The following is a 14,208-nucleotide window of genomic DNA, read 5'->3' on the forward strand; positions in this document are numbered from 1 at the left end:
ACTCTGTTGATGTGGAAAGAGTTGATATGACCAACATAGACACTTAAACCTCGACAGGATTGATCAGGCTACCAGGAAACTGAATATGTATGTATGTGTTGGGTGGATGTATGTTTATCAGAATATATATACAGGTATAGGAGTATGTATGGTTTGTATGTATTTATCCTCGTAGTTTAATTGATGATGATAATGATGATGAGTATGATGATTATAATTATTGTTATTATTATATGATGATTAGTATGATGATGATTAGTATGATGATGATTAGTATGATGATGATGATGTTGATGATGATGATGATGATGATGATGATGATATATAATGATGATGATTATTATTATATGATGATTAGTATGGTGATGAGGATGATGATGATGATGATGATGATATCATTATGAGATTATGATGGCTACGAGTATCATGATGATGTTGATGATTATGATAATATTATGATGTTTATGATGATGGCTGATGATTGTGATGAGTATGATGATGATGATGATGATGATGATGATGATGATGACTATGGTGATAATGATATCATGATGAGATTATGATGATGACAATAGAGTTAATTATGATGATGACTGATGATGAGATTATGATGGTTATGATGATGATGATTAGTATGATTATGATGATGATTAGTAGGATTATTAGTATGATTATGATGATGATGATGAGATTATGACGTTTATGATGATGACTGATGATGGTGATGAGTATTATTATAATGATTATTAGTATGGTGATTAGTATGATGATGAAATAATGATTATGATAATTAGTATGATGATGATATTATGATGACTATCATGATGATGATTTTAATGATTAAGTAGGATGATGAGATTATGATGATGAAAGATATATGTTATGATGATGATGATGATGATGATGATGGTGAAGATGATATTATGATTATGATAATAGCAAACCATACCTATTGGAATTGATGTGTGTTTGTGTGTGTGATTTTTATGTATTGATGTATTAGAAATGTCTTTAAAAATAAAACGAATAAAAAATAATAATAATAAGAACAAACTATTTAACTTAATATTTCTGTATTGAACACTATCATCAAGTTATATATTTTAATTATTTTTCTACGAAAACTCTGGTCATTGATAACAAAACATCTGGAAACAACATGGCAGACGAATACCATATCTCATTTCTGATGTCGATCATTCAACAATTTAACAAAAACACGTATGTATATTTTTGCGAAATATGACGGTTTCGACTTTAAAGCCTCTTTAAGTGTAAAATAAATATAGATATCCTCATTTTTCTGTTTTTTTTTTCTATCTGTGTAATCAAATAAAGAAATTCAATATCGACTTAATGCCTCGTCTATCAATTACCACATTCACAAATTTTTGTTAATATGTAGTTGGACTTTTTTATCATCTCATCTATTTCAAGCGTACACTGTAACATTAATTTACAAAACATATACGGACAGCATATATCTACAATCTATTAATGTGTGAAAAATATATTTCATCTTTTTTCAACAATATTGCTGTTGACATCGGGAGGATCTTTACAGCGCGGGACGCCATACCGTTGACAAAAAATCTTGCCAAGCTGTGCTGTGATCAGTGCGATTGATACAGGTAGCTTTTGTATTTAGTATCGTATACACACAGCAGCCAAAGCGGTGTGCTATTTCTAGACACCTAGTTCATTGCGAGATGGTCTAAATATAGCACAGCCCAATTCCAAGCGCCTGTGTGATACTGATGTATATACTACACTTCGTAAAATGGCGCAAAAAATGTTGACTAACAAATGTGAAAAACTTTACTTTAACGGACGACGGACTGACGACAACACCAGATCGCAAATTATTGCATACTACACAAACGGTAAGACTTACCAACAAATAAGCGACCTGACTGGAGTGACAAGGGGCGGATGTCAAAAAATTGTAAAAGAGTTTATCGCATCCGGCATTACGGCAGGGAGTTACGATCTAAATTGTTGCAGACACACGTATGTTTACATGATAATGTACCCTCGGTAGGGCAAATAAACAGGGCCATAACACACACACACGGAATAAATCGCAAGGTTGTTCAAAGTGTTCCGATTGAATCCCAAAACCACGATCAAACAATGACAAGTTACGTTGCTAGTGGCATGCCGTTTTCCCCTGAACAACTGCATTTCTTTCACGAGGCCAGTGTTGTTAGAACCGCCGGTAACCGACGTTATGGTCATGCCTTCAGAGGCGAAAGGGCGATCGAAATTCAACGGTACGCTAGCAATGCTACTTATACCGTAAATGTTTCAAGTGGTTATTTTGGAATTGACCATTTTGATATTATCCAAGGCCCTTCAAATGCCTTTGAAATGTTAACATTTTTTGATGACTTAATGCAACTGAACAATGATATGGGTAATCCAGTCCTTGCTCATGGAGATTGCATTATCATGGATAATTGTGGTTTTCACCATCACAGGGTTGGGGAGCAGCTGTTACGTAATATGCTGGACCAAAGGAACATCACATTAATATCCCAACCACCTTATTGTCCAGAATTTAATGTGACCGAGTATGTGTTCCACTTGATGCGCAACAACTTGAGAGAAAATTCAGAATTCACATACAACTTCACTGAACTCTCCATTGTAAATGCTTTAACTTCCATTGAGAGATCGTGTCTTCAAAACTTATTTCACAAGTGTGGCTATGTATAATAATTTTGGATCCACACAGGCACTCGGCTTGTAGAGATATTTACTGCTAGTGATATTTGATTACTGTTAGGACTCTTGGTATGTTGATTAGTCAATGTCAAATGATTACAATTAATAGTCAATATTGTGTAAATTATTAGTCATTTAGTGTATTGAGACGCTCAGTATCTAACATGATCAATATGTATCGATTTAAAAGAAATCCAAAAGAGAGGTAATCTACCAATATTTGACTAATTTGTCTCATTAAACAGTTTATCTGAATAACCACATTTATGTCGTCCTTTTCTGTAATGAGAATGACCTAGAAGTGTATTGGTCATGTGTAATGTCACCGAATACTGAGTGATGCTAGCATGTGTGAATCCCCACAATTTTGTTTTTATAATGGATATTATCCAAGAATTATTCTGATTACTATAATACTATGAGTTGATGTTATACTGGCGATCTATAGCAAAATCATCAGATTGTTCAGACTATATAAGAACAAAATATTATTCAAATAAAGGCCTGCATTAATGCAGAATGAAACTCTTTTCATGCTTAAGCATGGATTTTGTGTTACAATGCATAAGAGTAACTGCCAATGATTGACATGGGGAAAACTGTTACTTCTGAACGATTAAATATCTACTGTTTTGCATGGCTACGGTAGTCAAATTATAAGAAAGTTGGTTTGAGCACGAAATCATTCTTGGAGAACATTACAAGTTTTACACCAAGCACACTGTACGAACAGAGATCCAGGAGGTATTTTTGCATCCACCATTGTTTGGTCTTCTGTTAGATCATGCTAATTTATTTTAACAAGAACTGGGATTGTGTACACCATTAAAAGATCTTCATTGGATCAATTACCATTCAACCCATTCCAAGACAGCTGCCTGCATCTGGTAGCCATTTTTCCAGGTCAGAGACAAAAATTCATGACTTATTAATAAGGGGAACATACATGTGAAGATTGAAATAGATTCTTGAAGTACTTCAAATATGATATTGAATCCTATTCCTAATATATATTGTAATATGTTATCTAAAAGTGGCTACTATAAATCACAGGGACTTGGCATGCTTTTCATAATAGTAACATATACTGTTATATGGACATCATCTCGAAAATTGTGCCACGTACCTGTTATTAATTTCACTTTCCACTACAAAGTTTGATTTAGAAGATCTTCTCAATATCAAAGCAACAAATCTATTATTTACAAACAAATCATGAAATTAGAAACAATGTGTTGATTTTTTTTCTTCAGATACATGTATATATATTATTTGTCAGAGGAATTGCAGGAGAAGCAAGAGTTTAAGACAGATAAGACAGAGAGAATTCCTCAGAGATATATATACTAAAATAGAATTTCAGAGATTGGTTAAAAATGTCAGAGTAATTGCAAGACAAACAAGAGTTTAAGACAGACACCAATAAATGCAGATTATACAAAAAGACCAATAATTAGGACCGATGACAAAGGGAGATTTAAGAAGTCCAAGATGTTGGGAAAATTCAGCAAAATAATTCACAAACAAAGCATATCAATAAAACTCCAAAATGGATATTTTAATATAATTTTCAGTATTACAATGTCATAATGATAGCAAACATCAGGAAATGCAGTAATTATAATACGACGATGGCTTTACCTTGAACAGGACCTGCGATTTGTTTTTACATTGGTATCAACATAAATGATGCCATTTATCTAACATTATTATACAACTAAAGCTTCTTGATATGATTGATTTCACAAAATAAAAAATGTTAAATTTCTTGTTTTAATGTACCTATAGGTGTCATATTTTTATTAGTTGTGAAGAGCCACATATAATCAATCTACATTCATTGTATTCACAATCTGTACCTCTATTCAAGAATGAAACCTTCATGTTTATTGTTAATTATTGTAAATTGCATTAGGTTGGTGTTGCTGTAAAACATCAAAGTTTTAAACTGTTAATTGTCAACACTTTTCTTCCAGCATGATATAAAAATGAACACATTTAAATTTGATCATAATGCTCCTGGCACAATAATATTACTTAAATGTAGTAAAAAAAGGAACTAAGCAATTAATACTTCCAAAGGCAAATTAAATACTGAGTAAATAGAACCAGCCTACCACTGAAGAATTATAGACTGTTACAAACTGCATTAAGTTATGTTCAATAAGAAGTGGAAAAAAATAACACTTTAGCCAGCTATTCAAACTCTATTGAAACTCCTAATTTAAAAAAATAAATAAAGGTGAATCGTTTGAAAATAATTCTTAATTAGTCATTCAATACATTTTCTTTACATGTAAATCATTGTGTGAAATATTTAAACCAACCAAGTAATCATTAAAAAAAATGAAAAAAATGTATTGATCTAGCTTAGCTAGAACAATCAAATGATTTTTAAAATTTTCATTTTAAAACATAATTTGAATGAACCAATCAATGTCAATTAATCAACTGTTTGAGAAAATCACTCTGAATCAGGGGAAGGTGGGCGAGGAGTTTTAGGTGGGTCCAATGGTAATGGAGGGAAGATATCATGTCCTTGGAGGGATGGTTGTTGCGGTGGACTTGAAACTGTACAAGTGGCAGGTACACTTGTTGAAGGGCTACCAAACCACATGCCTGTGGAAGCATAAGAAGACAGATTTCTAAAAGTTTTTTTACCATTTCAAAAAGTATTTCACAGTGCTTGTCTTGTGTATAACTGTCAATAGACCTTAGTGAAATTTACATAGAATTACAAAGAAATAAAAAAAAATTCTACGCACTTGGACCACTTACATAAATACTTAGATGGTATGTCTTTACTTTGTCTTATATTGTTACTTCAATGTCTACTTTCAGTATTGATTGGGGGCCAGAATACACAATATACAGGTTTAGCTATTCAAAATCTGGTCCTACATTATGCAGATGTCAATGTAATTAATGTTATAAATTTGAAGAAAGCAATTTGTTAATTTCGGTGATAATCACGTGTTTGTTTAGATGTCATGTTAGGCAAGTATTTCATTTCTCATGATGACTTCGATGAGAACATTATAACATATATATTCATAGGATTAATTTTAATAACATACCTCCACAATGGACTGTTTGTACGCTTCGTGCTTCGCTAAATTGCCACAATTCATGTATCCCTCACATTGATCGAAAGGACAAGCCTGGTTTCCGCGATTTCCATGTGCTTTGTGACCGCGGCGATGACACTTGTCACAGACAGTTTTAAGTATAACCCCACCAGGTATGGCCATTGGTTCCAAAGGCTCAGGTACAATTCTCATGTCTTTCAGTTCGTTCTTTTTATGCTTTATTAATTTATTTAACGAATCTCTTTCGTCTTTTAATTTCTCCAGTTCTTTGACGAGTAACGGCTTCTGCTCTAGATCATCAGCGACAACGTCATTAGGCCTAGTACCATGTGTAGGGGGTGCGTAATTTCGTCTGAACCAAAAAGTCGTTTAGGATTTTTGCTGAACTTATTGGTCCTACTTACAGCGACGCCATCTAGCCTTGGGCCTTCATCACAAACTGCGAGCTGCAAATTAGACCGTTGGTCTTCCTGTGATTCGGCTTTTAGTTTTTTCTTGGTGTCCGGAGTCTGCATGTTACATATCCGCTCGATCAACATTCGCTTATACACAACTGGAATTTTCATCGTTTGGACTTCGCGCGGTCTTAGGTATTTCAGTGTCTCATCACTTGTGACCGACATGCAAAGAAGTTCTTCTTTGTACGGAAGAAGGCCGGGGTCAATGCCAAGGATAAAATCCTCTGGTGTTCTCAGTTTATCTGCGTACGCGTCCATCTTGAGATTTGTGTCGCGGCAACTGTCACTGTCGTTTCCGGTAATCGCGCATGCTCAGATGGCACATACAAATCCGTCTTAATATAGCACAGGCACACCAGCTTGTGTATAAGCTACCTGTGCAAATCGAACTGATGACGACGCAGCTTGACAAATTTGTTTGTCAACGGTATGGCGTCCCGCGCTGTAAAATAATTTATATGATTACAATGAATTTTTCGTTGACAGTAAATACATTTATCCAATTTAAACGTGTGTTGAGTAATTAGGATTTTCTCTGTTATATTTCGCCTTACTTTATCATAATCTATGTATCAACGGTGTTAATATCATGTGTGCATTTTGTGCAATCCTACACCTGTGAATATCATACTGACCCTGCTTGTGAATGACACGTGTTTGGTCAGTTAAGACGTAGATCGAAACACGTGAATGGTCAGTTCTGATATGGTGAAATTTACCTACATTATCCTTGGTATATACGTTTCTATACAACATAGGAATTACTATAGATAGTTCGACTTTCTCAAAGTATTGTCATCTCAATACAAAAAGTCAAAAGTCAAGAAATTTTATTTAAAGTCGTATATTATAAAACAGGACAACATTAACACTGCAGTGTTATTCTTGCGACACATATAAGTAAAATCAACATGTTCACAGTGCATGCATAAATTGTAACATATCTAAATATTTACATTTTCACTTCGCTCCGCCTCAATGAACAAATTAAACTCATTTCACTTCATTTCCCGTTGAAGATTTTGGGTCACGTGCTTCTGTTCTGAGGGACGAATCACTTACTTGCCGGCGTGTGAATACATTCACTGAGTTTACGATGGCGATCGAGTTCTGTACCGCCTCAGACTTGAATGCACTTTCACTTTGTGAATTGTGTAACATTGTTATAAACGTATATGAACACAAGTGGAATAGCCGCTTTATGTGCTAATAAAAATGCCAGTATAATGCAGACAGTTTAGAAAACAGGATCTGACAGAACACTGACACTCTCGATAGCACCGAGCTCATGACCTACGTAGCGCAGTAGGTCTAACGTTAGCTGTATCTCGAATGCCATGTTTGATACCATTTTAGTGGTCACAGAAAATAAACCTCAATTTTAACACTATTCAACAACACAAAACAGACTGGTAGCAGAAGTATGCCATATCGAGAACAGGGACACATTATTGTCGTAATTTGACTCGATCTAAACATATAGAGGACACAAGTTTCCGGCCGTTGAATACCGCCAATTTTCAAATCAATGTTTCTTTACTTACTATTATCAGAATTTACATCCCAAAACGCCAGTGCGACAATGAAATCAACTATATCAAGAACACCGTGTACATCATCAGCTTACCTGCGACTAAAATCAACATTGTTACACTTTTTCTGGAGCTCTGAATATCCCGGCTATTAGACTGCATCCCATCATTTTTTAACCGAGTCCCTGAGTCTTGAGTGACCAAATCACACACTGTCAACACTGCACTTTAAATTCGTATTGATATGGGTATTGCTAAGTTTTTTTTTATACAATATCATAAATATTTGTTATAAATGAATATTTTACCTTGAAAATATCGTATCTATGTGTATCAACATCGTAATAATCAAAACGTGTATGGCACTATATTCTGTGTTGCCTTGGCGACGAGAATAGTTGACTGTCTGCTGTTCCACTACTGTGCACACATGTACGATAAGTATAACAATGTTACAAAGTGACGCGCTTACGTCACACTGTTGCGACCGAATTTTGCAATCTGGTGGCGAAGTTTTAAATTTGGTTAACGTAAATATAAGGATTGATTGTCAATTTTGTTGCTTGCATGTCATCAGTCCATGCAAGCAACAAAATTGACAATCAATCCTTAAATGAATACTAAAATAATAGCTTAATAATAGACTTTTGTTACTCTCACAAGCGTCGCTAAATGATCAATTACAGCACTATCAAAGTGCAATGTACATATATGCTAACATAGCACACAATAAAAATTGACCTAGTATACACTAATATAGTGTGTGTTAAGAGAAACTAGAACTGTCGATCAGATAAAATTTAAGCTGGAAGTTACAAGTTTATTACTTAAGCACTGATGCCATTTTTTAAAATTTCATCGGGGTATGAAACACATTTTGTTTGCAAACTGTATGAATCCGCGATGAAACTAAAAAATAATTAACATCAACGCTTATAATTAATTTTTGAAAATGATTTTCTAATTTAAAACATGTTTTATGTACACTTTTACTGGTTTTAAATGGGATTCTTTTTCTCAAATCAATACGCAACGTCAATTGTCGTATTGTGATGTCACATTTTTCGCGCCATGCTCGGAATTTCTTTCATAGGTCTGCTTTTTCTTTGTCTTTGTATCTCTTTTCATATCAGTTCTTTAAAAAATAAACACAAATTCGATGTGCATAAAGTAAGTATCATTCCTTATATTGTACAAAAGACACACAAGATATTTGCACCCTTGAATAAATTTGAGATCTAGGTGCAGTAGTGCTAAACGTGAATAAAGATACAACATACTGCTGTTTTGTCCTTGTCCTTCTAGTACACAACATATATGCTAAGGATATTATACAGATGTTTCGTCGTTCTAGTAAATGATGTTAGGGACGTGGTGGCCGAGTGGTTTAGGTGTCACTACACTTAATCACTTGCCCTCCAACTTTGGGTTGCTAGTTCGAAACCTAGTCGGGCAGTTGCCTAGTACTGACCGTAGGCCGGTGGCTTTCTCTCTGGAAATCCGACTTTCATGCACCTCCAAAACAGAGACATAATTTAACTCTTTCATATCGGTAGTGATGCAAGTGACATCGTACAGCTGTTTCGCCTTCCTATGACTCGGCAGTGATGCTAGGAACATCATACAGTTATTCCGTCCTTCTGGGACTCGTCAGTAATGTTATAGACATCTTTTAGCTGGTTCTTCTTTTGAGGACCCGGTAATGATGCTAGTGACATCAAACAGCTGTTTGTGCCCTTCTAGGACTCGTCATGTCGGTTATAGTCATCATTCAACTGTTTTTTGTTTTTAATTTAATTTTAGGACTTTGCAGTGATGATAGTGAAATCATGAAAGTGTTTGTTTTCTTGTAGGACTTGGCAGTGAGTTTAGGGACAGCTGTTTCGGCCTTCTAAGGCTTGCCAGTTATGCTAGGACCATCATTTAACTGTTTTTGTCCTACGAATCGACAGTAATGCTGGGGACATCATACAGCTGTTTTGTTTTACTAGAAATCGTCAGTTATGTTAGGGACATCATGTAACTGGTTTTTCCTTATTGAACTCGGCAGTGATATGATGAACGTCATATAGCTGTTGCGTCCTTCTAGGTCTCGGCAGTATTGCTAGGGACACCATACATTTGTGTTGCCCCACTAGGACTCGGCATTTATCTTAGGGACATCAACCTAAACTGCTGAAACTAGGAAGTTTCAAGAAAAAATCAAACTTTGACGGAAGAAATGTTAAACTTTTGATGTGGAGATGCAATATACCCATAATTCAATTCGTTTCATAATTTTCAATATTGAAATTTTCAGAACATGGTTGTTGTACATTATAGTGATGTGGGATCTAACCTTGGCAATAAATCGCAATTTTATAACGGAATATTCAACTATGTATCTGAAATGATTTTAGATGGATAGCACTGTTAAATTGAAAATAGTAATATATAGGGTGCATAGCGAATAGTGAATTTGAAACTTCAACGTACAGACGTTCCGTCTTTGCATTCCCCTTAATCAGAAGCGTTAGGTAAAAGATTTAAGAAATTAAAAAAAAAAGCAAATAACAACAACAAAATGAACAAACAAAGGAATTTTTCAGCTGGTAAATGTTTAAGAGAGATGTGTTAACGCGTTATGTAATATGGCTGGAGTGTTTCTGAGTAATTTGCATTGGCCAATTTATTGCTTTCCTCACAAAGACCTTTGAGTGAGTAGCCATGTTCGTGCTAAAAATAGCTCAGCTCATTTATGTTATATAGCGAAGGTTTATGGGAGATTTGTTAACTCGTTATGCTGTATGGTAAAGGTTTAAGAGAGATGTGTTAACTCGTTATGTTGCATGGTAAAGGTTTAGGAAAGATGTGCTAACTCGTTATGTTATATGGTAAAGGTTAAGGAGAGATGTGTTAACTCGTTATGTCGTATGGTAACGATTTAGGAGTGATTTGTTAACTCGTTATGTTATATGGTAAAAGTTGAGGAGAGATGTGTTAACTCGTTATGTCGTATGGTAACGATTTAGGAGTGATTTGTTCACTCGTTATGTCGTATCGTTAAGGTTTGGGAAAGATGTGTTAACTCGTTATGTTGTGAGGTAAAGTTTTATGAGAGATGTGTTAATTCGTTATGTTGTAAGGTAAAGGTTTAGGAGAGATTTGTTAACTCGTTATGTTGTATGGTAAAGGTTTAGGAGATATTTGTTAACTCGTTATGTTATATGGTAAAGGTTTAGGAGAGATGTGTTAACTCGTTATGTCGTATGGTAAAGGTACTACCACATAGCGACATCGAATACCAAACACATCGGCTTCGAGTAACCACGGTACAAAATTAGTGTAAAGAAAGATTATAAGACTCTTTCATATGTGTATATGTAGGATAGGGATATTCCACCCGAGGGGTCACGAAATGTGGTGAAACCCGAGGCTTGCCGAGGGTTTTACCACATTTTGTGATCCCGAGGGTGGAATATCTCTATCCCACATACACACATAATAAAAGAGTCTTTTTCTCTCATATCATTACCGAATTTCTGGCGAAAGTGTCCCTCAGCCATCCATTTTCTTCAATTTTTTAATTTCTTTATTTGACGATTTTACTCAAAATTCTTGTGATATTCTGAAAGATCAAACCTTATTTTGGCAAACAAAGTTTGCACCCAAATTTCATTCATTTTGTGGTTAAGTGATGAACGAATGAACAATTCGCCGATAAAAATTACCGTAACTTGACCGACTTTTACGTGGCCGTTATCAAATTGTCAACATTCGAGAAAAAGAAGTTCTATCAACAATACTGAAAGCCAACGCTGAAATGAGTTTTCCAACTTTACATTTAATTTGATTTGCACCTCAACATATTTAATCATTTCACAGAACACACTGTACTTTTAAATGCCAAGACAATTTTTTTTTATAAAATACTACGTCACTGCATGATGTCACGACTGTCATTGCCATTCATAGTTCAAGGATATTGAGAGTGATGTCGATCTCGATCACCATAACGCGGCGATGTTTCGTGGCTGGTAATTTTAAATTCACTGTGATTTTGGCAACTTCGTGTGTGAACCAGCGAACAGTGACTCTATACGAGTATTCGATCTTTTCTGTGACATAGGATTATATGTGTTTAACCGGTTGTCTTGATGGAATGACGAAGGTAGGTCAGTCGATAACGATGATCATAGTGAAAGGCTAGGATGACAGTTAGTTTTCCTGGTTACTCTACACAAATATAGACTCTGAGTTACAATTAAAATAAATATTTTATATGAACATCGAGGGGTGTCATTTTTACCGAATGTTCGTTCATTGAAGGGGCAATTCCCAACTTCCAAATACACAGGCTACTGAGTAGGCCTAACAATTACTGACAGTACAGTAGAGTAACGGAGTTATATGTTCGCTCAGATGAAATGTCTAATCGTTTAACCGTGTAGCCCTATTGGTTTACTGCTGATATGATATATATTTATCTAAGAATGTATGTATTTTTATAGTTAAGTCCAACGTTTCAAAACCGACACCGACGATAAGGACTGTCGGATGTGAACACAAGCAGACGACGTTGTGAGAGTTGTCCCCCTTGAACGGAGATTAATCCGCGCGCGTGAAATGCTATAACTCGTTATGCTGTATGATAAAGGTTTAAGAGAGATGTGTTAACTCGTTATGTTGCATGGTAATTTATTGCTTTCCTCACAAAGACCTTTGAGTGAGTAGCCATGTTCGTGCTAAAAATAGCTCAGCTCATTTATGTTATATAGCGAAGGTTTATGGGAGATTTGTTAACTCGTTATGTTGCATGGTAAAGGTTTAGGAAAGATGTGCTAACTCGTTATGTCGTATGGTAAAGATTTAGGAGTGATTTGTTAACTCGTTATGTTATATGGTAAAGGTTAAGGAGAGATGTGTTAACTCGTTATGTCGTATGGTAAATGTTTAGGAGAGATGTGCTAACTCGTTATGTTATATGGTAAAGGTTAAGGAGAGATGTGTTAACTCGTTATGTCGTATGGTAACGATTTAGGAGTGATTTGTTAACTCGTTATGTTATATGGTCAATTCTTTTTCAAGTGCGTTCTCCAACCATCTCCTTTCTATAATTATCTCAGACATTTTTCGTAAACAACTACTTGTCAATAACAACTTGTAAACATAATAGAATGACACATCTCTCTTTCAGAACAGTCCAGGCCTATTTACATATAAGGTTGAAGGAGTTATATATTTCTGTAGGGGTTATAACCACAATACCGAACGGAATATGTATAGATACGACACGGGGCATCAGAGGTTACAAGTTAGCATACTATAGTCACGTTTTCGCTCGACATCATGATATCATTAGGAAGTATTCTCGGTCCATTTACGATATCAAAAAAAACATTTTAGATACCCATTGCAATTTTTATTTGACCTCGATTTGTATGATGGGTGTCCAAGTTCGGACAGAATACGCTTTCCCTTCCCGAACATCCCTGTCTTGTTCTTCTGGACATGCTTCCTTGCGTTTTTATCGGTGTTAGTTGTTCCATAAGCGACTACCAAAAACGTGCTTTGTTGCGAATTGTGCTCTGTATCACTACATTTACACTTGCAAAGTTTTGTCACTATATAACAATACCAGACCAATTTGTTTACCATTCTTGCATGGAAACATTCACCTTTGAACTTGCGTATGAAAATATGACAGGGTACGGGAACTACTTTCGCCAAGCACATGGCTTTACAATTTAAGTTACAAATGGTTATTTTTTTTTATTTGAAAATGTATAAAACTAACATGCTTGACAATATTAAATATGATAATCTATCAAAATGTTTTTGCCATTTATGTTAATATCATAATAAAAACAGAACTATTTTTTACCGCGGAAAAAAATTCTCAATTTGTTGTGAAGCGTCACCATTGGCTGTTCGAATATTTGACTCCTCCCACTGTGTCCGACTTTTACATGATTTTTTTTATTAACAAAGAAAAAATATTGTAATCACAAAGACTTATAGAAACAACATCCGTAAGTGTAAATAAAGGGATTGGATTTCATTTTTATGTTAACCATGCTTTTATGGAGCAATTCCTCTAAGAATATATTCTAAATGGGGCGCTAGCAATTATTGTAGTGTTAGCAGTCAATACATAACACTGTCAAAAAGGATAAATATTGTTATGTATTCTTATAAAAGTACATATTTTCATTAGTGTTTTACAATTGGATGTACTCATCAGTTGAATTCAGTGTAATGATATTTGGTTTTGACCTATACTATTTGTCAATGTATAACATTCTATCAGCAGACAATCTTGTACATTCATGTAAATAATGCATTTCGTCACCAATTCGTTGACTATCACAAAATGAGCATTTTCTTTCTTTCTATCTTGGGCTATGTACAAGTTTCAAAAAT

The sequence above is a fragment of the Pecten maximus genome, chromosome 9 (genome assembly GCF_902652985.1).
Source record: "Pecten maximus chromosome 9, xPecMax1.1, whole genome shotgun sequence".
In the NCBI taxonomy this organism is placed as follows: Eukaryota; Metazoa; Mollusca; class Bivalvia; order Pectinida; family Pectinidae; genus Pecten; species Pecten maximus.